The sequence below is a fragment of the Pongo abelii genome, chromosome 5 (assembly GCF_028885655.2).
Source record: "Pongo abelii isolate AG06213 chromosome 5, NHGRI_mPonAbe1-v2.0_pri, whole genome shotgun sequence".
Classification (NCBI taxonomy): domain Eukaryota; kingdom Metazoa; phylum Chordata; class Mammalia; order Primates; family Hominidae; genus Pongo; species Pongo abelii.
In genome coordinates, this window is record NC_071990.2 from 99018702 (window position 1) to 99042486 (window position 23785).

General features: G+C 35.9%; 1 long non-coding RNA gene across 21 annotated transcripts in view; it reads left to right on the forward strand.

Moving 5' to 3' along the window:
* The window catches only part of LOC129060000 (uncharacterized), a 1058541-nt gene that overhangs the window by 849099 nt on the left and 185657 nt on the right, over positions 1-23785 (forward strand). For 20 of the 21 annotated variants that reach the window (XR_010140292.1, XR_010140285.1, XR_010140291.1 and 17 more), the window contains one exon: positions 9363-9447. This is a non-coding gene — a long non-coding RNA (uncharacterized LOC129060000). Of the gene's footprint in view, positions 1-5908; positions 6032-9362; positions 9448-23785 lie in introns of those variants that run through there. The other variant, XR_010140300.1, reaches the window with a different exon arrangement.

Genomic DNA, 23785 nt, shown 5'->3' on the forward strand with positions numbered 1-23785 from the left:
TAGCTATTATCAGAAAGACAAAAAATAACAGATGCTGGTGAAGACATGGAGAGAGGGAAATCTTTGTACTTGTGGGAATGTAAATTAGTCAGCCACTATGGGGAAGAGTATAGAGATTCCTGAAAAAATTAAAAATAGAACCACCATATGATTCAACAATCCTGATGCTGGAAACCTATCCAAAAGAAATGAAATCACTATATTGAAGAGATATCTGCACTCTGATGTTTATTGCAGCACTCTACATAATAGCCAAGTTATGGAATTAACCTAAGTGTCCATCAGTGGATGAATAACAGATAAATAAAATGTGATTCCTATACATAATGCAATATTATTCAGCCATATAAAAGAATGAAATTCTGTAATTTGCAGCAATGTGGATGGAACTGGAGGACATTATATTATGTGAAATAAACCAGGCACAGAAAGACAAATATCACATGTTCTCAATCACATGTGGGAGTCATGCAAAAAAAATTAACTCATGGAGATGGAGAGTAGAATGATCATTACCACTGGCAAGAAAGAGTAGTGTGTGGGTGGGGGAAAGTGGGGATGGTTAATGGGTACGAAAATACAGTTAGATAGAAGGAATAAGATAACACAATTCAAGGAGTTCCCCCATTTGCTCTTGTCACTAGTGTTATCTTATTCCTTCTATCTAACTGTATTTTTGTTCCCATTAACCATCCCCTCTTTTTTTTTTTTATTTTACTTTAAGTTCTGGGATACATGTGCAGAATGTGCAGGTTTGTTTCATAGGTATACATGTGCCATGGTGATTTGCTGCACCTATCAACTGTCATGTAGGTTTCAAGCCCTGCATGTATTAGGTATTTGTCCTAATGCTCTCCCTCCCCTTGCCTCCCACCTCCCAACAGGCCCTGGTGTGTGATGTCCCCTCTCTGTGTCCATGTGTTCTCATTGTTCAGCTCCCACTTGTGAGTGAGAGCATGTGGTATTAACCACCCCCTCTTTAACTCCTCCCACCCACACACTATAGGAGCACTATAGCTAACAATATATTTATTGTATATTGAAAATAACTAAAATAATGTAATTGGAATCTTCCTAACAAAGAAATGATAAATGCTTGAGGTAATGGATATCTCAATTACTCTGAGTTGATCATTATACATTGTACTCTTATATCAAAATATAATATGCACACATATATATACAAGTGTTATGTACCCATAATAATGTAGATTTTTTTTAAATTCTGTTCTCCTTGATCAAACACCCTCAAAATTTAATTCAAGGAGTTCCCTCATTTGCTCTTGTCAGTATGTGACAACAAGTTTTGCAAATTTTTGAGTATAGTCTCTTTCCTCCATTATCAGCTCTAGCATATCCCCAGCTGGGTTATGATTGGATTTAACCTTAATTAGTGACCTGGCAAGCAGAAAAGGAGGTGGGTACAGCTTCTAGGGGCAGGTACCTGTTACCTTATGAGGAGAACCTAACCTTCCTGACCAGTAGAAGCACTAGCTCTCACTAAGAAGGATGAGATTCCTTTGCAAACCTGAGGCTCCATGGGCAACCAGCAGTTTGAATAGCCAGCATTCTCAGGGCCATCCACTCAGATTTCCCTGTCCTATTTTTCAAGACCATAGATTTTCCCCACCAGAGCCCTCATGTTCATATAACAAATCTGTCTTAGCTAAGCATTCAAGCATTTCTGGAGCTCTGTGCCTCTGACAATAATCTTCAGCCTATCTATCACTTAATTGTGTTTACCCTTCCACTACAGGTGATAAGGGCCTCTTTATAAGGTACAACTGAGACTCTCTGATTCACACACTTAACTATAAAGTCCTTGCTAACAACTCTCCATCTCTCATTGTTCTTCTAAAGGACATCTCACTCTGATTTGTAGATACTGTTTCCTATCTGTTTTTTAGATGTCAAAATTATTACATCTGCCATGGCAGTTTCTCCACCAAGACATTTTCCCAGGTCACCATTGGCAAAATCTTCAGCAATTGAGCCACCATATTGTGCTAAGTACTACCCATCCCCCACATACTAACCAGGATGATATCTTCTTCACCTGCCTGGTAGTGGATTAACCAGTCCCAAATCCTTGTCTTACTGCTCATTTGCTACGATCACTTATTGCCACTTGCCTAGTTCATTGAAGAAGGTAACCCAAGACGGGATTAAACATGCAAGTATTATATTAGAAACCTCTGTGAGACAAAATGGAGAGGGGACCTGGTAAGGCTAGGGGCACCTTTAGACCACAGTGTGAGTGAAAGAGGGAGGGCTGGGCTGGTGGCTCATACCTGTAACCCTAGAACTTTGGGAGGTCAAGGTGGGCAAATATCTTGAGCTCAGGAGTTCGAGATCAGCCTGGGCAACATGGTGATAAAATACAAAAAAACTAGCTGGACATAATGGCACATGTCTGCAGTACCAGCTACTGAGGGGACTAAGGTGGGAAGATCACCTGAGCCCAGGAGGTGGAGGCTGTAGTGAGCTGTGATCACGCCATGGCACTCCCACCTGGGTGACAGAGCGAGATTCTGTCTCAAAAAACAAACAAACAAAAAGACAGGGAGGGAAATGCCCTTGACAGTGATGCTGCTCAGGAATTCCTCTAGCTAAAGCCGGCTACTAGAGGAGTCCCATGTCTCCCAGGAATGGGTATCACTTAATATCCCTGCTGTGCTCCGTCACTGGCTGAGAGCAGCTGGAGGGATCAGTGCAAATGCCACAATAGATTTCATAGCACAACAGCTGGGGCCCTCAGTTAGTTGTTTTATCCATATCCATAAAGGGAGGTACACAATGCACATGCTCATGGCTTCTACACAGAGATAAGCATTTACTTCTAAAGCCATTTCCCTCCCTCCTTCCATTTTCTTACTTCTTTATTTTGAGAACTTAGGAATTGTTTTTGGATTATTTTCCCTAATGTAAATAAGTGGAAACAGCAAGGAATTCCCAGTCTGAAGGACCTGGGTTATATTACTACTATACTATAGCATGACTTTAGGACAAGTTAGATGAAATCTCTTGTTTGCACTTTCCTAAATAGCCAAGTTGCAAGCTTGAGTTGAGAATGAATGAAACTAGGTTTGTAACTGGACATAATGTTACACAAAAATTTATCTGTTTATTAGTTCTCTTCTTTTTCTGCTTTCCCAATTTGATGCACCTTCCACTAGAATGAAAGATCCATAGTCTGAAGGGCATTTCTGAATTGTTTACTGCTATGTCCACCAGCACAAAAACAATGTCTGACACATAGTAGCCACCTAAACAATATTTGTTGAGTGGATGAATTAACTTGTTTAGCTCAGTATTTAAGATATAGTACGTTTTAATATGTGAAATTTCTTGTTTCCCCTTAATGTGAACAAGTACATTTTTACTGTATATTACATTGCCTCATATGTATAGCCAAGAATCACTTCACTGGTTGAAAACAATTTCAGGAAAATAGGGAGAGAAAACTTCATAATGGCCAAAAATTTAGCAGAGATGTGAAAATCATGTGAAATTTTATTTTATTTTGGGGGTTATCTTAAGTTTTAATCATTTTATAATTTCAGACTACAACTGAACATTGTTTATTATTGACAATGTTTTATTTCAAATACATATTTTTAACTTGCTCTACCAATCTAACAAATATTTTACTGTATTCTAGGTACTGTGCTAGACTATGAACTTGCACATATGGAAGTAAAGTTGGCTCTTTATTTCTGTCAAGCATTCTTAAATAGTAAACTAGAAAAAGACAAGTCATTATTAGAATTCCATTCTTGACACAGAATTCTCCTTTATTTGATACAAGTGTATGTTATTGTGTCTGGCCTGCCAGCATGCCCAAGGCCCTGGTTTTTCAAAGGATTGTGAACTTTCTTTCAGTAGTATATCAGGGCACAAAAGTATATCTTAGCAATAGTAAACAAGTTCCTATCAAGTGTGTGCTCTTATATAGAGTTTTGACAGAAAGAAAATCAGGCTAGCATTGTAGATTGTGAAACCCACTGAGCAAGGACCATGTCTAATTCTGTGTTCAGTACTTGATTTTCAAATGAAAGAAAAATGAAACAATTTTATTTCTGAATGTTGGAGTTTTTCATTTGAAGAAAAATAAAGTTTTCATCAGAGCTTAGTAGAAGACTACACAATAGGGGTGTGGGACTTATTTTAAAACATGTAAGTTTTGTGTAATAACTATTTATTTCTGTTTCCTAATGTTTTAACAAGTTTAATATCTTCCCTGAATAATGTGACAAATGTTATCAAAAATTTTATTCATCTTAAAAATAAATAATAAGCAAATGTGCTTTTGAATTGAGAACAATCACTTTATTAATTTAAACCCTGATTGGAGCTTATTTAAAAATAAATAATGTGGCAGGGCACGGTGGCTCACGCCTGTAACCCTAGTACTTTGGGAGGCCGAGGTGGGTGGATCACGAGGTCAAGAGATCGAGACTATCCTGGCCAACATGGTGAAACCCCATCTCTACTAAAAATACAAAAAATTAGCTGGGCATGGTAGCGGGCGCCTGTAGTCCCAGCTACTCGGGAGGCTGAGGCAGGAGAATGACATGAACCCAGGAGGTGGAGCTTGCAGTGAGCCGAGATCGCGCCACTGCACTCCAGCTTGGGCGACAGAGTGAGACTCCGTCTCAAAAAAAATAAATAAATAAATAAAAAATAATAATAAATAAATAAATAAATAATGTTTTTGTTTCTAATACTTTACTAAGTAACATTATGTATATAAGTAAATCTATATGATTTTCCCATTGTTGGAGCCTTTTTCTCAGGATAACACATTTTTATAAGCTAAATATTTGAAGCATAGTTTTAAAAAAAATGCTTAAGATGTCAACATTTTATTGAGTTGCATTCCATTGTACATATATGTAATTATTTACCATTCAATTATTGATAGACATTAAGTCGTTTCAATTATGTCTCTTATAAATGTTATGCTTCTGGTTCAGCTGCCATTGTTATTCATATACATGTCTTTTTGTGGACATACATTTTCATTCCTCTTAAATAAATATCTAGGTATAGAATTGCTGAGTCATGTGGCAAGTGTATGTGTAACTTTATTAAAAATTCCAAACTGTTTGCTGAAGTGACTAAGCCATCTCATATTCCCACTGGCAATGCACTCGAGTTCCTATGTTTCCCCATCAACACTTGATTTCATACATCTTTTAGTTTTCAGCCATTCCAAAGTGTGTCCAGACTGACACATGCAACAACATGGGTAGATCTCAAAAACTTTAAGCTGAGTGAAATACATCAGGTACAAAAAAGAGTATATTCTATGTGATTCCATTAATATGAAATTCTAGAAGGCAAATCTAATCTATATTGACAGAAAGCAGATCAGTAGTTGTTTGATGCCAGGAATAGGACTAAGGATTACCTGCAAAGCAGCACAAAGCTAGGGCACTTTTAGGGATAGTGGAAATATTCTGCATTTTTATTGGATTTGTGGTTGCATTCATGTATATATTTGTCAGAATTCATCAAACTGTACACTTAAAATTGGTGCATTTAATTGTATGTAGATTATACATCAGTAAAATTCATATAATAAGAAACATATCAAATTTACTTTTGAATATTAACATAAAGTCTTAATCATATCTGCTTGCCATGCTTAGGAATACAAAGCATTTTAAGAATATGAAAGAAGGGTACAAGCAATCCACAAAATCAAGCATTGTTTCTTCCAGGGAGGCATATCTGTAAAAGCCTCTGAATATCTTGCATTCTTTCAGACTCAGTCAAGTTCTTACACCTAGAGAGTAAAATTCTGATCAGATGGCCAGTTGGGTCAGGTTCTGATATTGCTAGCTTACCAAAATCTGAATATCTGTTAATGATAATTAAATTAATACATGTTCTTTGTCGAAAGCAATGCAGGGGAAGAGAGCATTCATCATTCTAATACCTAAAGGCAACTACCATTGTTATTTTGGAGTATTTCTTCATTTTTAATGCATTTTTAACATTTCAGATAATATGGTAAGTGCTATTTTCTAAGTACATTTTCACTCAATATTAGATCATTAGCATTTTTCCAAGTCTTTAAACATTCCATAAACATCATTTTAATAGCTCATCATATGCCTGTACCATCATTAACTATCACTCTTTCAATGGCATTTCGTTGTTTTTTTTTTTTTTCCCAAATAGCAGATACATTGCCTGGACCATTGAAAAGTCTCCAAAAATTTTGTTGAATGAATGAATGAGTTATAAATATTGTGAAGAAAATCTTTGTGCCACAATCTGTATTTTTTGAGAAACTTTAAGATAAATTCCCAGACATAGAATGTCTGTGGTAAACACATAAAAAATGTTAAAGGCACTTGATTCACTTGACGAAAGCTTTTATCTTGGGAAAAAAGACAAAAATTATACTGTACATGGGTTTTCAAGAGTTATCTAAGGCACATTTTAAAATATTTAAAAAGAGTTATAGTTCATTTTAAACTGACTGTTTCTTTTACTAGTGTATTAGTATGTGCAGTTAAAGGCAAAACCTTGGCCCTTTTCTTTTTTCTTTATAAAAGTAACCTCATGGTGGTCCCATCACTAAGAGCATCTTGGTTTTATAGTGCATCCTATCCCTCTGCATCTCTTTTCATGTAATTTCTGAATTCAAGAATTTTTCTTTCTTGATTATGGCATCTCCTGTGATATTTTGCCATCACTGCCTTCTTTTCTCCAGTTTGGTCTTTTTGTAAATTTGCTGCCACTCTGATTCTTATTGAACAGCAGATACCATGAAAACACAGAACTGCTCTGTGGTGATTGATGGTAGTGGAAGAGTTCACACTCTTTACTTGGTGCTCTGCTCTGTAGAAATCTTCCTTGGCTCATTTTCCCAATGAAGCATCAATCGTGAGCCTGCTATTTCTTTTTGTGTTGGTTTCTTTTTGTATGTATTTCTCTAAGTCAGACTTTCTTATTGCCCAGAGAGGCAGGTGTTGGGCTTTCCTGAACACACTTGAGGTCTTCCAATTCAAGCTGGCTATTAAAGATGCGAGTACTGCCTGATGATCTGGGTCCATGGCCAGAGAATTATCCAATGCTAGCCTTTGTACTCCAGGCTGTTCGGATTCTATTTTAGCCCTTAATATGTGGGGAGGTGCTCTTTATCCTGTGGCAATATTATGGAACTGGAGAAGAGATTTTCTTACCACATTGCTGCTAGCACATGAATGCTTAGAATTCTTTTGCTTTCTTTATGGCATTTTTCTAGTTTCTCCATTTCCAATTCTCTTCTTTATTCATAGTTTTAGGGCAGTTGCTTGACATAAAAATATTGTGATTTATTTTCAAACTACTGCTTTCCTGGGAGAGAAGCCACTTTTTTTGAGAAGGCACTTTTTAAATACTAATTAGAGATTTAAATTATGTCATGCACCTTACGTAAGCCGCGTGCAGGCCCTAAATTCATATCTATATGACCAAAATAACAAAAATAGCATGTTATCTTGTAGTTTAGCCATCATAAGAACTAAATCCATATGCCATATTCACAGCCTGGTTGGGTGTTGCAAAGATGATTCTGAAAAAAGTAAATAAAAAGATTGGAGCAACTCAAATGATCCAGTGACAGCATCTCAATATTTCATATACGTTTTAACTTAGAAAGGAATATTTATTCTTTAACTTCGTTTAGATAGAGTTCAGTAACTATCTGTGTTATTGACCTTTAAAGTTTTTATGCAGATTTTTAAAGCCAATGAGAAAAAACTGCTTCACTGATTCCTTCTGGGATATGTATCAAAATTGAGGTACGAAATTCTGAATGCTTTTTCAGAAACCCAATTTAAAGCTTTTTAGACTAGTCAATACTGCTCTTCAAATTTAAAAATGCTTTTCTCTTCATTACAAGTGAGGTGAGAGATTACATATAAATGGTTAGTCAAAAGTGTGGCAAAACTCCCCTGGCAACTACCCATTTCCTTGACTCCATTACTATGCACTTCTTGAGGGCATATCAGGAGTAGTGGCTGAGCAAGGATCAAGGGTTCTGGGAAAACAGGTGTCACTCAGACCGTTTTACTTGACAGTCATGAGGATCGAGGTCACTGACCCAGTGGAAGGATGAACAGGCCCAACAACAGTGGCAAGCTGTACATTTTACATTCTTTGCCCTCCTCTTTACATGTTTTCTTTTTGATTCACACCAAAGCTTTCCTTTTTTGATAATATGGGTAATGTTATTTTGGGGGCCTTAAAAGGACTCAAGTTAAAAGTTACTTGTAGAATTTTGAAATTCAAGACAGGATAAAAAGTAATTTGGGGCCATTGTTTGGGTGATTTGATGATAAATTCTGACTTCTGCCAGGAAATATAAATAAAATGCACCATACAGATGAATTAGAGACAATGAAATGTCTTTTTTGGTTCAGTGTGCTTTGACTCAGTGGACACAGTGTTTTATTTTTTCATTTAACATCTGTTTTATTTTTCTCTTTTCATTTTCTTCTGATTTATATGATTCCTCTCTCTCTCTCTCAATCTTTTATAATCTGGCGTGCACACACACACACACACACACACAAACACACACACACTTCTCTTTTTGAATAATAGAGAAGGTTTTGTGAAATATTTTGAGAGTATGTTCTAAGGGATGAAAGTTGAGCACACTTTCAGATATTTCTAGAAAAATAGCTGTAAATCATCTGTCTATTTGGTGCCTACCACAGAAAATTAAAATATTCCTGATTTTTTCTATATTTTAAAATTCCCTTTAAAGTAGCAATCCTCTATAAAGATGCCATCAGGAAGCATTAAGTGACATTAAATAATTCTGTAAAATATCATAAAGAGTAGATATTTCACTAGATAATCCTAATAATATTTTACAGCTTATGTGGCCTGCAACCTCCTAATACTCTAGAATATTTATGAAGACAACTGGGAATTAATTTACTAAGTATTGAGTTTAAAACCACTAGAGCATATTCCATTACTAGAGTAGCATCAGTACAAGTGATAAAAATTGAAAGAGTGTTTCAGTATGCAAATGACAGTTAAAAGAAATATCACCATGCACTGTGATGGAATGGTAATAATATGAATGAATATCTATTGGTATAATCTAGCAATTTTAAAAGTCTGTTTTGGTAAACAGAATAGACACATTTAATCCACATCTGTCAGATTCAGACTTGAACAAGTAAAGGAAAAACTAAAGGCAATGATTTTACTCTTTTTATAAGTAAATGTTACATGGATCAATTTGTAAGCTTCTTTTTTAATAAGATACACCAATTGTTTTTTATAAAACAGGATTTTCTTCAACATTTGACATTTAGTTTGTACTTTTTTTTGGTTTTATTTTTTAGGCTGAATTTTCCTACATAATTAAGAGTTTGGAATTTGGGCAATGTGAAGAACCACATCTGTCCTGAAATCAATTATCTGTGTTTGGTAAGTAGGGGAGAAAATACTTGATGAATATTTCTTATCTGCAACAAATTCTCATGTTCATGTTTTGTCTTTGATCTTGTTGAAGATTCTTCAGAAAATTTCTAAGCAACACTTGATTGTTTTGCCCACACTGCTCTGTATTTTGGCCACAGGTTAGAGACTTACTTTTATGAATATAAATATAATCTACTCTACTCAAAACCAAGGAGTCTGATTTTCTGCCATTCATTTTTACCTTTTCATTTTTACTTTTATTTTAGGTTTGAGGGTATATGTGAAGGTTTGTTACATAGGTAAATGTGTCATGGGGGTTTGTTGTGCATATTATTTCATCACTCAGGTATTGAGCCCAATACCTGATAGTCATCTTTTCTGCTCCTTTCCCTCCTTCCACCCTTTCCACCCTTCCACCCTTCTCCCTCAAGAAGACCCAGCGTCTGATGTTTCCTTCTTTGTGTTCATAAGTTCTTATCATTTAGTTCCTACTTATAAGTGAAAACATGCGGTATTTGATTTTTCTGATCCTGCATTAGTTTGCGAAGGATAATACCCTCCAGCTCCATCCATGTTCCCATGAAAGACATGATCTCATTCTTTTTTTATGGCTGCGTAGTATTCCATGGTATATACATACCACATTTTGATTATACAATCTGCCTTTGATAGGTATTAGGTTGATTCTGCTATTGTGAAGAGTGCTTCAGTGAACATTTGTGTGCATGTGTCTTTATGGTAGAATAATTTCTATTCTTCTGGTATATACCCAGTAATGGGATTGCTGGATCAAATAGTAGTTCTGCTTTTAGCTCTTTAAGGAATTGCTATACTGTTTTCTACAATGGTTGAACTAATTTGCACTCTCACCAACAGTGTATAATGTTCCTTTTTCTCTGCAACCTCACTGGCATTTGTTTTTTGTTTTTTTTGTTTTCTTTTTTTTTTTTGAGTTTTTACTAATAGCCATTCTGACTGGTGTGAGATGTTATCTCATTATGACTTTGATGTGCATTTCTTTAATGATCCGTACTGTTGCACTTTTTCACATATGCTTTTTGGTGGCATATCTGTCTTCTTTTGAAAAGTATCTGTTCATGTCCTTTGCCCACTTTTTATTGGGGTTGTTCTTTTTTTTTCACTTCTTGTAAATTTGTTTAAGTTCCTTATAGATGCTGGCTATTAGACCGTTGTCAGATACATAGTTTGCAAATTTTTTTCCCATTCTGTAGGTTGTCTGTTTACTCTGATAGTTTCTTTTTTGCTCTGTGAAAGCTCTTAAGTTTAATTAGATCCCACTTGTCAATTTTTGCTTTTTTTTTGCTACTGTTTTTGGTGCTTTGTCATGAAATCTTTGCCCATTGTTATGTCCAGGATGGTATTGCCTAGGTTGTCTTCTAGGGTTTTTATGGTTTTGGGTTTTACATTTAAGTTTTCAATTAATCTTGAGTTGATTTTTGTGTATTATGTAAGGAAGAGGTCCAGTTTAATCTTCTACATATGGCTAGCCAGTTATCCCAGCACCATTTATTGAATAGGGATCCTTTTCCCTATTGCTTGTTTTGTCATGTTTGTCAAAGGCCAGATGGTTGTAGTGTATGGTCTTATTTCTGGGTTCTCTATTCTGTTCCATTGGTCAGGGTGTCTGTTTTTGTACCAGTACCATGCTGTTTTAGTTACTGTAGCCCTGTAGTATAGTTTGAAGCCAGGTAGCATGATATCTCCAACTTTGTTCTTTTTGCTTGGCATTGCCTTGGATATTCAGGCTTTTTTTTTACTCTATATGAATTTTAAAATAGTTTTTTCTAGCTCTGCAAAGTGTCTGAATGTTAGTTTAATAGGAATAGCATTGAATCTATAAATTGCTTTGGGCAATATGGCCATATTCTTGATATTGAATCTTCCTATCCATGAGCACAAAAATGTTTTTTCATTTGTTTGTGTCATCTCTGATTTATTTGAGCAGCACCTTTGTAGAGATCTTTCACCTCCCTAGTTAGCTGTATTACTAGGCATTTTATTTTTTCTTTGGCAATTAGGAATGGGAGTATATTATTGATTTGTCTCTCAGCTTGACTGTTGTTAGTGTATAGGAAAGTTAGTGAATTTTGCACATTGATTTTGTATCCTGAGACTTTGATGAAATTTTTTGTCAGCTTAAGAAGCTTTTTTGTTGAGACTGTCAGGTTTTCTAGATATAGAATACTGTTGTCTGCAAACAGGGCTAGTTTGACTTCCTCTTTTCTTGTTTGGATGCCTTTATTTCTTTATCTTGCCTGATTGCCCTGGCCAGGACTTCCAATACTATGTTGAATAGGAGTGGTCAGAGAGGGCATCCTTGTCATGTGCTGGTTTTCAAGGGAAATGCTTCCAGGTTTTGCCCTTTTAGTATGATGTGGGCTGTGGGTTTGTCATAGATGGCTCTTATTATTTTGAGTTATGTGTCTTTAATACCTCACTTATTGAGACTAGATATGAATGGATGTCGTATTTTATGGAAAGTCTTTTGTGCATCTACTGGAGATCATCATGTGTTTTTTTTTCTTTAGTTTGTTTTATGTGATGAATCACATTTATTGTTTTGTGTATGTGGAACCAAACTTGCATCCCAGGGATGAAACTTGCTTGATCATGGTCTATAAACTTTAATGTGCTGCTGGATCTGATTTGCAGGTAGTTTGCTAAGGATTTTTGCATCAGTGTTCATCAAGGATATTTGCCTGAAGTTTCTTTTTTTGTTGTGCCTCTGCCAGGTTTTGGTATCAGGATGATGCTGGCCTCATATAATGAGTTAGGGAGGAGTATCTCTTCTTCAATTTTTTGAAATACTTTCTGTGGGTATGGTACCAACTCTTCTTGGTACATCTTGTAGAATTCAGCTGTAAATTCATCGGGTCCTTGGCTTTTATTGGTTAGTAGACTATGTATTACTGCCTCAATTTCAGAGCTCATTATTGGTCTGTTCAGGGATTCATTTCTTTCCTTGTTCAACCTTGGGTGGTGGGTGTATTTCTCCAGGAATTTACCAATTTCTTCTAGATTTTCTAGTTTATGTGCATAGAGGTGTTCATAGTATTCTCTGATGGTTGGTTGTGTTTCTATAGGGTCAGTGGATATTGCCACTGATATAACCCCCTTGTCATTTCTGATTGTGTTTCTTTGAATCTTCTCTTTTTTTTTATTAGTCTACCTAGTGGTCTATCTTTTTCATTGATTTCTTTTTTTTTAATAGCTTCTGAGTTTGGTGACCTTTTGAATGGCTTTTCACGTTTCAGTCTCCATTTGTTCAGCTCTGGTTTTGGTTATTTCTTGTTGTCTGCCAGCTTTGGGATTTTTTTGCTCTTAGTTCTCTAGTACTTTTAGTTGTGATATTAAGTTGTTAATTTGAGATCTTTTTAACTCTGTGATGTGGGCATTTAGTGCTATAAATTTCCCACTTAACACTGCCTTAGATGTGTCCCAGAGATTCTGGTATCTTGTATCTTTGTTCTCATTAGTTTCAAAAAATTTCATGATTTCTGTTTTAATGTCATGATTTGCCCAAAAGTCATTCGGGAACAGGTTATTCAATTTCCATGTAATTGTATAGTTTTGAGTGAGTTTCTTAGTCATGATTTCTAATTTGATTGTGCTGTGGGTCCAAGAGACTGTTATTATTTTAATTCTTTTGCATTTGCTGAGGAATGTTTTCTTTCCAATAATGTGATTAGTTTTTGAATATGTGCCATATGGTGATGAGAAGAATGTATATTCAGTTGTTTTTGGTTGGGGGGTTCTGTAGCTGTCAGGTCCACTTGATCCAGAGCTGAGTTCAGGTCCTCAATATCTTTGTTAATTTTCTGTCTCGATGATCTAATATTGTCAGTGGCATGCTAAAGTCTCTCACTATTAATATTTGTGGATCTACTTCTCTTTGAAGGTCTCTAAGAACTTACTTTGTGAATTTTGGTGCTCCTGTGTTGGGTACATATATATTTAGGATAGTTAGATCTTCTTGTTGAATTGAACCCTTTACCATTATTTAATGCCCTTCTTTGTCTTTTTTGATCTTTGTTGGTTTAAATTCTGTTTTGTCAAAAACTACTATTGTAACCCTTGCTTTTTTATTTTTCTTTTGGTTGGTAGGTTTTTCTACATCTCTTTGTTTTGAACCTATGTGTGTTGTTGCATGCGAGATGGCGCTCTTGAAGACAGCATACCAGTGGGTCTTGGTTCTTCATCCAGTTTGCCACTCTGTGTCTTTTCATTAGGTCATTATGATGTTACCTAGTTACTTTGCATAATTGTTCATGTGGTGGCTTTATAGTGTCACTGGTTTGTGTTCCTCAATATGTTTTTATAATGGCTGATAATGGTCTTTCCTTTTCATATGTAGAGCTTCCTTCAGGAGCTTTTGTAAGGCAGATCTGGTGGTGACAAATTTCCTCAGCACTTGCTTGTTGAAAAGGATCTTACTTCTCCTTCACTTTTGAAGCTTAGTTTGGCCAGATATGAAATTCTGAGTTGGATTTTTTTTTCTTTAAGAATATCTAATATTGGCACCCAATCTCTTGTGGTTTGTAGGATTTCAGCTGAAATGTCCACTGTTAGTCTGATGAGATTCCCTTTGTAGGTGACTTGACCTTTCTCTCTAGCTGCCTCTAAGATTCTTTTCACCTCTTCATCTATTGTGCTATGAATGCTTATGGATTTCATTATGCAATTCTTGTAGTGTATTTTTCAGCTGTATATGGTTGGTCACTGGCTACTTTGTTGGTCAGCTCCTGTAATGTTTTATAATGATTTTAACATCCTTGCATTGGGGTTCAACATGCTCCTATAGCTGAATGAACCTTGTTCTTAACTATATTCTGAATTCTATTTTTGTCATTTCAGACATCTCAGCCTCAGCCCAGTTCCAAACCCTTGCTGGAGAGGTGATGTGTTCATTTGGAGAAAAGATGGCACTCTGGCTTTTTAAGTTTTCAGCATTTTTGTGCTCTTTATTTCTCATCTTTTTGCCTTCAATCATTGAGGCTGCTGATCTTTGGATGAGTTTTTAGTTCCATTTATCCTGTTTGATGACATTGAGGTTTGATTGTGGTATAAGATGGATTCAGCCAACTGGCTTAGTTTCTGTGAGATTTTAGGCCAACACTCAGCTCCCAACTCTGGACTGTGTGCTCTAACTCTGGGGGACTTGCATTGGGCCTTTGTTCTTTGACTCCTCAAGGTTTGGAGTCCACTGTGCTGGGGGGACTGAAGTGTGGCAGATGAAGCAGAGTGCTAGTGGATGCAGGGGTGCCTACTTTCCTGTGGGTGTTCACCACAGTGGCAGAGGCCAGGCAGCTGGGGAGGAGTCGGGATTCTCTGCTGAAGACCGTGTGCTGTGTTGCACTGAAGGTTGTGTTGGCTTGGGGCAGTGTGCTGGCTGGCACACATCTGAGTGCCTTCTCTGTGCTCTCCAAGCAGTAGTGATTGCTCAGGGTGTGGGAGGATCCCCTGTATTCTGCACAGTGTGTTAGTGCAAGGGCTGGACACTAGCAGGGGATGGGCTTGCTGGCTCTGTGCCCACCAAGGCTCACTCTGCAATGGCGGTCAGTAGAGTTGAGGTGCACTGAACTTCTGCATACTGGCAGGGCAAGTACAGCAAAGCCTGCCCATGCAGACACTTGTCAGCAAAGTGATGTGGAGATTTGTTGTGGGCTAGGGGGAAGTTGCGGTATGGGGAGGGAAATGTGGACTGGTGTGCAGCCATAGGGGCTGCCTCACTGCAACCCTCTTATAAAGATTACATTAATATTTCACTGAGTTATTTATCAGGAGGTCTCATTTTTGGTATAATTTTTTGTGTGTTTCATTATTTTGCTGACATTTACATTATATTTTTCATACATTTTTAACTGACTATTAAAGATGCTAGGAGATATATTAAAAGGGGAAAATAACACCATGTTGGGAACTTTTAGTTTTTATTCAAATTTTAATTTCCTATTAAAACTTCTGCACAATTGCCATGTTTGATCAGAGAGGAATGAGCAAGGACATTGTGATGGTGGAGAAGGACTCTCTGGGCATTTTTTCTGCTACAGCTTTAGCTAACTTTTTCAGAACACTCTTATAAGAACCAGATGTTATCATTCTTTGTCCCTCCAGAAAGTCAAGAAGCAAAATGCCTTCAGATTCCCAAAACGCTGTTATCATCTTTGCTCTTGTCCAGTCCCCTTTGACTGGACTACTTCCACCTCTTGGTAGCCATTGCTTTGATTATGCATTGTCTTCAGGATTGTACTGGTAAAGCCATGTTTCATCTCCTGTTGCAATTCTTTGAAGAAATTCTTCATAATCTCTATCTCAGTTGTTTACAATTCCCATAGATATCTCTCCTGTTTCTTGTAACTTATCTAGGTGCCACAGTTTTGGCACTCATTGAGTGGAAAGTTTGCTCATCTTTAACTTTTCAATAGGAATTGTGTAAGCTGAATCAATTAGGAAGTCTATGGTGGTGGCTATTGTTTGTGCTGTTGTCAGTTCTTTTCAATTAGGGCAAAATCAAGATTAATTTTTTCCTCACAGGTTGATATGGATTGTCTGCTGCTGTGGGCTTTATATTTAACATTACCCTATCCCTTCTTAAAATGAGTTATCCATTTTTTAAACTGCTGATGTCTTTGGAATATTGTCCCTGGAAGCTTTTCATAGAGCATCAATGATTTCACCATTCTTCCACTCACTCGTCACCATAAAGTTGATGTTTGTTCCTGCTTCAATTTTTGTAGAATTCATGTTGCTATGATAGGGGCTTTTTTCAAACCAATGTATTATTCTGCATAGCGCCTCAAACTAGATCCTGTTTAAACATGTTAGAACAAGTTAGAATGAGTTTATTTTGATGCAAATTTTTTTATATTCGGGCATAGTTTTTTCATAATACCCATTTTTCATGAAATTTTTGAACAACCCATTGTATTTCTCTGAGCTAATATTGTAGTGGGAAAGGGGTCTTGGAGAAAAATAAAGTAAAGCATTTTTATATACATAAAAGTGCATTAGAGTGGGGAGAACACATGACTCTTTATTCTAAAGATGATAGAGAAATGTGCATGTGATTATACAAGTAGAAAATGGAGAATAAACATTAATAAAATAGTGAACTATAGTTCTGCTTTCACATTTACAAGGGTAAAATAGAATGAGGCAACCTAGTCAATTGAGAAAAAGGGAAAATTCAATATGTAAGAAATATTTAATTAACATAGAAGCAACAAAGTCAAATTTATAAGATAATGCTACACATGAATGAACTGAATTTTCTCATTATAAGAAAGAAACTATGATATTGAGTTAAAAAATACAACAGAGTTTAAGCACACTTAAGGTAATACATAAAAGAAAGTTTAAAGATAAAGCAATAGACAAATGAACAGGAGGCAAAGATAAAGATTGTAGAAGTGTCAGTGGTAATATCAGACATGATACAGTCAATATTAAAAGTCTGAAAATGGACTAAAATACCAACTAATAATAAAATGAGTATATTATAAAGAAGATATGATATATAGAAGATAATATATGAAAAAGATAAACTTCTTTTCAATAGGCCATAAAATAGCTGAATCTGTTTGTAGAGGAATATTTCAATTACCCACTTTTAGGCTTAGAGAGAGACAGGAAGAAAATAGCCATAAAAATAAGATGAATAATAAAATCAATAATGTTCAACAATTAGCTATACATAGAAGTTTATATCTCTTGAAAAGTTAAGATGCTTAATTTGTATATTATGGGGAGTTTGTAAAAATTTGCCCAAAATTGGCCACAAAGGAAACATTAAGAAATTTGAAACAAGGGAATTTCTAGGCCACATTCTCTAATTATTACCAAATAAATAAATAAAGCACAAGAAAAACAAAAGCTAAAGTATTCTGAGGTTACTTGGAAATTAGACAATTATTGGATCAGATTTTTTTTTTAAGTAGGAAAATTACATCTCTAGAAAGCAAAAAATAAAAAATAAAAACACAACACTTTGTGACATAATTGTAAGAACACAGGAAAAGTACTTATCTGAGGAAAATGCATTATGAATGTCTTAATAAAAAAGAAAAACAAGGCCGGGCATGGTGGCTCATGCCTGTAGTCCCAGCAGTTTGGGAGGCTGAGGTCGGTGGATCACCTGAGGTCAGGAGTTTGAGAGCAGCCTGGCCAACATGGCAAAACCCCGTCTCTACTAAAAATATAAAAATTAGCCGGTTGTCGTGGTGCATTCCTGTAATCCCAGCTACCTGGGAGGCTGAGGCGGGAGAATCACTTGAACCCGGGAGGCGGAGGTTGTAGTGAGCTGACATGGTGCCATTGCACTGCAGCCTGGGCAACAGAGTAAGACTCCATCTCAAAAAAAAAACAAAAACAAAAAAACAAAACAAAATGTACAAATTATTTTATGAAATTAGAAAAATAGTTACAAAACAGTGCAAAATAAAGTAGAAACGGCATACCATACAAAAGTTAAAAATTTTTAATTAATAAGGTAAAATATAGAAAATAGTAAATGATAAATAAAATCAAAGCTGTTCATTTAATAGGTATTGTATAAAGAAAAACACTTCAGGAGACTTAGTAAAAATAAAAGTGTGTAAATATTGCAGGTTTCATTCCTGACCACTGGAATAAAGTAAATATTGCAAGAAAGCGACTTACACAATTGTTTTTGGTTTCCCAGTGCATATAAAAGTTATGTTCACATTATACTATTGTCTTTTAAGTGAGTAATGATAGCATTATGTCTAAAAAATGTACATACCTTCATTTAGAAAAAAAAACTTTATGGCTAAAAAATGCTAGCGATTATCTGAGCCTTCAGCAAGTTGTAGTCTCATTGCTGGTAGATGGTCTTGCCTTGATATTGATGGCTGCTGATTGATCAGGGTTGCTGAAAGTTGGGTGGGGTATGGCAATTTCTTAAAATAAAACAAAGTTTGCCATAAATTGACTCTTCCTTTCACAAAAGATTTCTCTGTAATATGCAATGCTACTTGAGAGCATTTTACCCAAAGTAGAACTTTCAAAACTGGAACTCAAACTCTGCCACTCCTTTATCAACTAAATTGGTGTAATATTATAGATCCTTTGTTGTCTTATTAACACTGCTCACAGCATCTTCACCAGGAGCAGATTCCATCTTCAGAAACCAGTTTCTTTGCTTATCCATAAGAAGCAGTTTCTTATGAGTTTTATCATGAGATTATAGCAATTCAGCCTTATCTTTGGGCCCACTTCCAATTCTGATTCTCTTGCTCTATCTACCACTACTTCCTCCACTGAATCTTGAACCCCTCAAAGTCATTTATGAAGGTTAGAATCAGTTTCTTATAAACTCCTGTTAATATTGATATTTTGACATCCTCCCATAAATCACAAATGTTCTTAATGATGTCCAGAATGGTATATTATTTCCAGAAGGTTTCAGTTTACTTTTCCCAGGTCTATCGAAAGAATTACTTTCTATGGCAGCTGTAGCCTTACAAAATGTATTTCTTAAATACTAAGTCTTGGAAGTAAAAATTAGTCCTTGATTCATGGACTGCAGAATGGTTGTTATGTTAGCAGCCATGAAAACAAAGTTAATCTTGGGTGATTAGGTGCATTGTTAATGAACAGTATAGCTTGAATGAAATCTTTTTTTTGAGCGGTAGTTCTCAACATTAGTGAGCTTAAAATATTCTGTAAACCTTGCTTTCAACAGATGTGCTGTCATCCAGGCTTCGTTGTTTCCATATATAAGGCACGAGCAGGGTAGATTTAGCCTAATTCCTAAGGGCCCTGGGATTTTGGGAATGGTAAATGAGCATTCGCTTCAACTTAAAGTCACCAGCTGCATTAGCCCCTAACAAGAGAGTCAGCCTGCTCTTTGAAGCTTTGAAGGTAGGTGTTGACTTCTCCTTTCTAGCTATGAAAGAACCAAATGACATCCTCTTCCAACATGTAAGGCAGTTTCATCTACATTGAAAATCTGTTGTTCAGTGTAGTCACCTTTATCAATGATCTTAGATAACTCTTCTGGATAATTTGCTGCAGCTTCTATATCAGCACTTGCTGCTTCACCTTGCACTTTTATGTTATGGAGATGGCTTCTTTCCTTAAATCTCACGAACAATCCTCTACTAACTTCAAACTTTTCTTCTGCAGATTCCTCACGTCGATCTGCCTTCATAGAATTGAAAAGAGTTGGGGACTTGCTCTGGATTAGGCTTTCTCTTAAAGGAATATTGTGGCTGGTTTGGTTTTCTATCAAGACAATCACTCAAACCTTCTCCATATCAGCAATAAGTCTGTATTGCTTTCTTCTCATTCTTGTGTTCACTGGAGTAGCACATTTAATTTCTTTCAATAACTTTTACTCTGCATTCTCAAGTTGGCCAACTGTTTGATGAAAGCAGCCTAGCTTTCACCCTGTTTTGACTTTTGACATGCCTTCCTCACTAAGCTTACCCATTTCTAGCTTTTGATTTAGAGTGACTCTTCCTTTCACTTGAACACTTACAGGCTATAAGTGTTGGCCTCATTTCCATATTGTTGTGTCTCAGGGAATAAGGAGGCCCCAGATTGGGCTCATTTCGATATTGTTGTGTCTCAGGGAATAGAGAGGTCCAAGAAGAAGGAAAGAGGCAGTGAATGGCTGGTCAATGAACCAGTCAGAACACACACAGCATTTATAGATTAAGTTTGCCAACTTAAATGGGTGCAGTTTGTGGTGCTCCAAACAATGACAATAGTAACATCAGAGATTACCAATCATAGGTTACCATAACAGAAATAAAAATGTTTTAAATATTGCAGGAATTGCCAAAATGTGATGCAGAGATGCAAAATGAGCACATGCTCTTGGAAAAAATGTCACCAATGAACTTGCGTAGTGCAGGGTTACTGCAAATCTTCAATTTGTAAAAAATGCAGTATCTACAAAGTGCATTAAAGTTAAGTGCAATAAAAGGAGATATGCTTGTATATATACAATCATGCATCGCATAGTGATATTTTAGTCAGTGATGGACTACATATATGTTGGTGGTCCTATAATATTATACTGAAGCTGAAAAAATTATGTAGCCTAGTGGTATCTCAATGATACTGACCCAATGTAAGTCTAGGCTAATATATGTATTTCTATCCATAGGTGAAAGTCTAAATAAATAACATTACAAATAGGAGTAATTAATCAATAAGTTGGACTGCTGTAATACAACATGTACAAAAATTTCAGGTGTTTTTGAAAGGATCTGTACAAATGCTTTGGAGAGTATATTTGCAACCTGGGATCTGTGAGGTGCCTTCTTGACCAAGAATAGGAATCCAGTTGCCAGAAAAGAATTGATAGGCTTGTTTGATAATATAAAAAGGAAAACTTTGTAGAGCTAAAGATTAAATTGACCAAAAACTTGAGGTGTAATATAAGTTAGAAAGAAAGAAATAAGGATCCCTTACATTGTTTCTAATCATTCTCACTAGAATATTATGTGTTACCTTTGGACAAATTATTTCATTATTATAATTAGATAATAGAGAAATGCTTTCAACTGAAATGAAGTCAAAATTCATTCATTTAATTTATTCAGCAAAAACATTTTGGGCACCTGTTTGTTATAGACTTGTTTTAGGTCCTGGGGATACAGCTGTAAACAGAACTGAAGAAGAAAAACTTGCCCTCAGGAGCTCACATTCTAAATGAGAAAAATTAATAGGTAGAAAGTAAAATATATGATGGAAAATGTAAATTATACAATAAAGAAAACAATACAATTTGCAATGTGTCAGATAGTGATAAGTGCAGTAGATAATAACTAGGGTAGTGTTATAGGAAGTATGACGTGTGTGTGTGTGTGTGTGTGCACGTGTGTGTACACAATTTTAGACAGCATACCTAGGGAAGAATGCTCTGGGAAAGTAGTGGGTTAGTTAAGACCTGAAGGAAAAGGAAACAAATCCTATGAATATTAAAGTTGAGATTATAAAAGGCAGAGGAAAGAACAACATCAAAGGATGTGAGTTGGGAGCATGCCTAGTTTATTTAAAGGACAACAGAGAGGCCAATATGATTTTAGCAGAATGACCTGGCTTGTGAAAAAGAGAGTAATAGGTGATAAACTCAGAGGTGACAGGTGACCAGATCAGATATAACTTCTTACATTAGGAAGTCTTTTTCTTTTACCCTGAGTAAGATGGAGAACTATGACCATAAAAGTGCATTGGTGCACTTTACATTTTTGCAGAATTCCTCTGGCTTCAGCTAGGTATAGTTTGGAGGGGGGCAATGTGAGAACTGGAGCAGTTGAGAGGCTTTAGTAATAATCTAGGAGGGAGATAACAATAGTTTGATTTAAAGTGGTAATGGATGTGAAAAATGTAAAATATTATTTATAGCAGAAATATAATGGATAACAAGAGTTGACCATTGGGCTTGGCAAAATAGAGTTCACTGATAACTTAGTTTAGGTGTAGTGGAGAGTGGCAAAAAGCCTCTTTGGAGTGGAGTCAAATGAAAATGGGAGGAGAAAGCAAGATTAGATGTCTTCAAGGGAGTTTTGATATAAAAGGAAGGAGAGAAATTAGGCAGAAATGGGAAGGGAAAATGTAGAGAGAAGAAAATTACGGTATGCAAGAAAGGAAAGGAAAGATTTGCTTGAGCGGTGTACTTGATTAGGCCATATGCGATGTAATCCAGCAGGTGAATGGAGGATTTGGCCTATGTAGGAGTAAGAACAATTCCTTCACAGTAATAGAAAAAAAAAAGGCAAAATGTAAGGTTACAAAGGCAGGTTTATAGAAGTGTGAAAAAAATGGAAAAAACTTGTGGAAATTCCCTTCGATTGATTTCTATTTTCTCAGTGAAGTACAGAGCAAGGACATGGCTGAGAGGGAACATGAGGGAGGAGATATTAGAGACCTGGAGAGGAAGAAATATGAATCATACATTATTCTAGATAATTGAGAGAGTGAACAGAAGTACAGAACAATCCAGCACTAAAAAAAATTGAAGTTTGTGCTCATAAATGTAAAGTGAGTTCAGAAACACTGTGTGTGTGTGTGTGTTTCTTCAACTTTATTCAGAGCAACTGTATATACTAGAATTGGCAGAACTGTATTTAATCAAGTTTATTGTTTTGTCATCTGGTAGGATGAATTAAAATAGGTACAAGGTTCCTTGGTGTTAACACAAATAAGTTGAAAACTTATGTCCACACAAAAACCTGCAGCTTTATTTATAATTGCCAAAACTTGGAAGCAGCCAAGATGCCATTCAGTAGATGAATGGAAAATGAACTTCCACACAGTGGGATATGGTTGATTGCTGAAGAGAAATTAGCTATCAAGCTATGAAGAGACATGGAGTAAACTTAAATGCATATCACTAAGTGAAAGAAGCCAAACTGAAACAGCTATACAGTCTGGAAAATGAAAACTGTGGAGATAATTAATAAAAGATCAGTGGTTTCCAGAGGTTGGGAAACGAATCAATAGCCAGAACACAGACGATTTTGTTTTGGGCAGTAAAACTACTCTCTGTGTGTTACCATAATGGTGTGTACATGTCATTAGGCATTTGGTGAAACCCATCAATTGTACAACACCAAGAGTGAAACCTAATGTAAATTATGGACTTTTGGTGACAATGCAGCAATGTAGGTTCAGTTGTAACAAATATTCCACTCTGGTAGGAGATGTTGATAATTGGGCAGACCATGCAAGTGTGAGGGTAGTAGATATATGGATCTTTCCCTTAATTTTGCTGTGATAGTGGTAGGTATAGGTTGAGATTTACAAAATTGACATAAGGTTATAGAGGAACACACTTGAAATTTTCAAAGTTTAAAGAGAAGATAAAAAGTAATATCTGTGTTGAGATTCATGAAAATTCCAACTCAGTTGTTTGTTTTGAACACAGGTTCCATGACACATTTTGCAAAATATTTAGTTATACTATTAGATATTGAGCTCTTCCAAAAAATTGCTACATGTATTATTAAACTACCATAGATTTGTTTTTCATCATTTTTTTCTAAAGCATATTAGAAGCCATTGATGTAATTTCTTCAGAATGATTGTCTCTGGGTATGGATTCATTTTATGTGAAGGATGCCTTGAAAGTATCCCTTTCAAGATTTAATACCTAATTATTCTCTCTCTCTCTGTCTCTCTCCCACACACCCACACACACGTGCACACACACACACAATATACAATACCTATATGACTGTGTGTATACATTTTAGTGTTTTATGATTGATAAACTTTTGTAATATTGTTTCTCAAACTTCATATTCATATACTGAAGCATCTTTAAAAATATATGTTCCCATAAAATTAC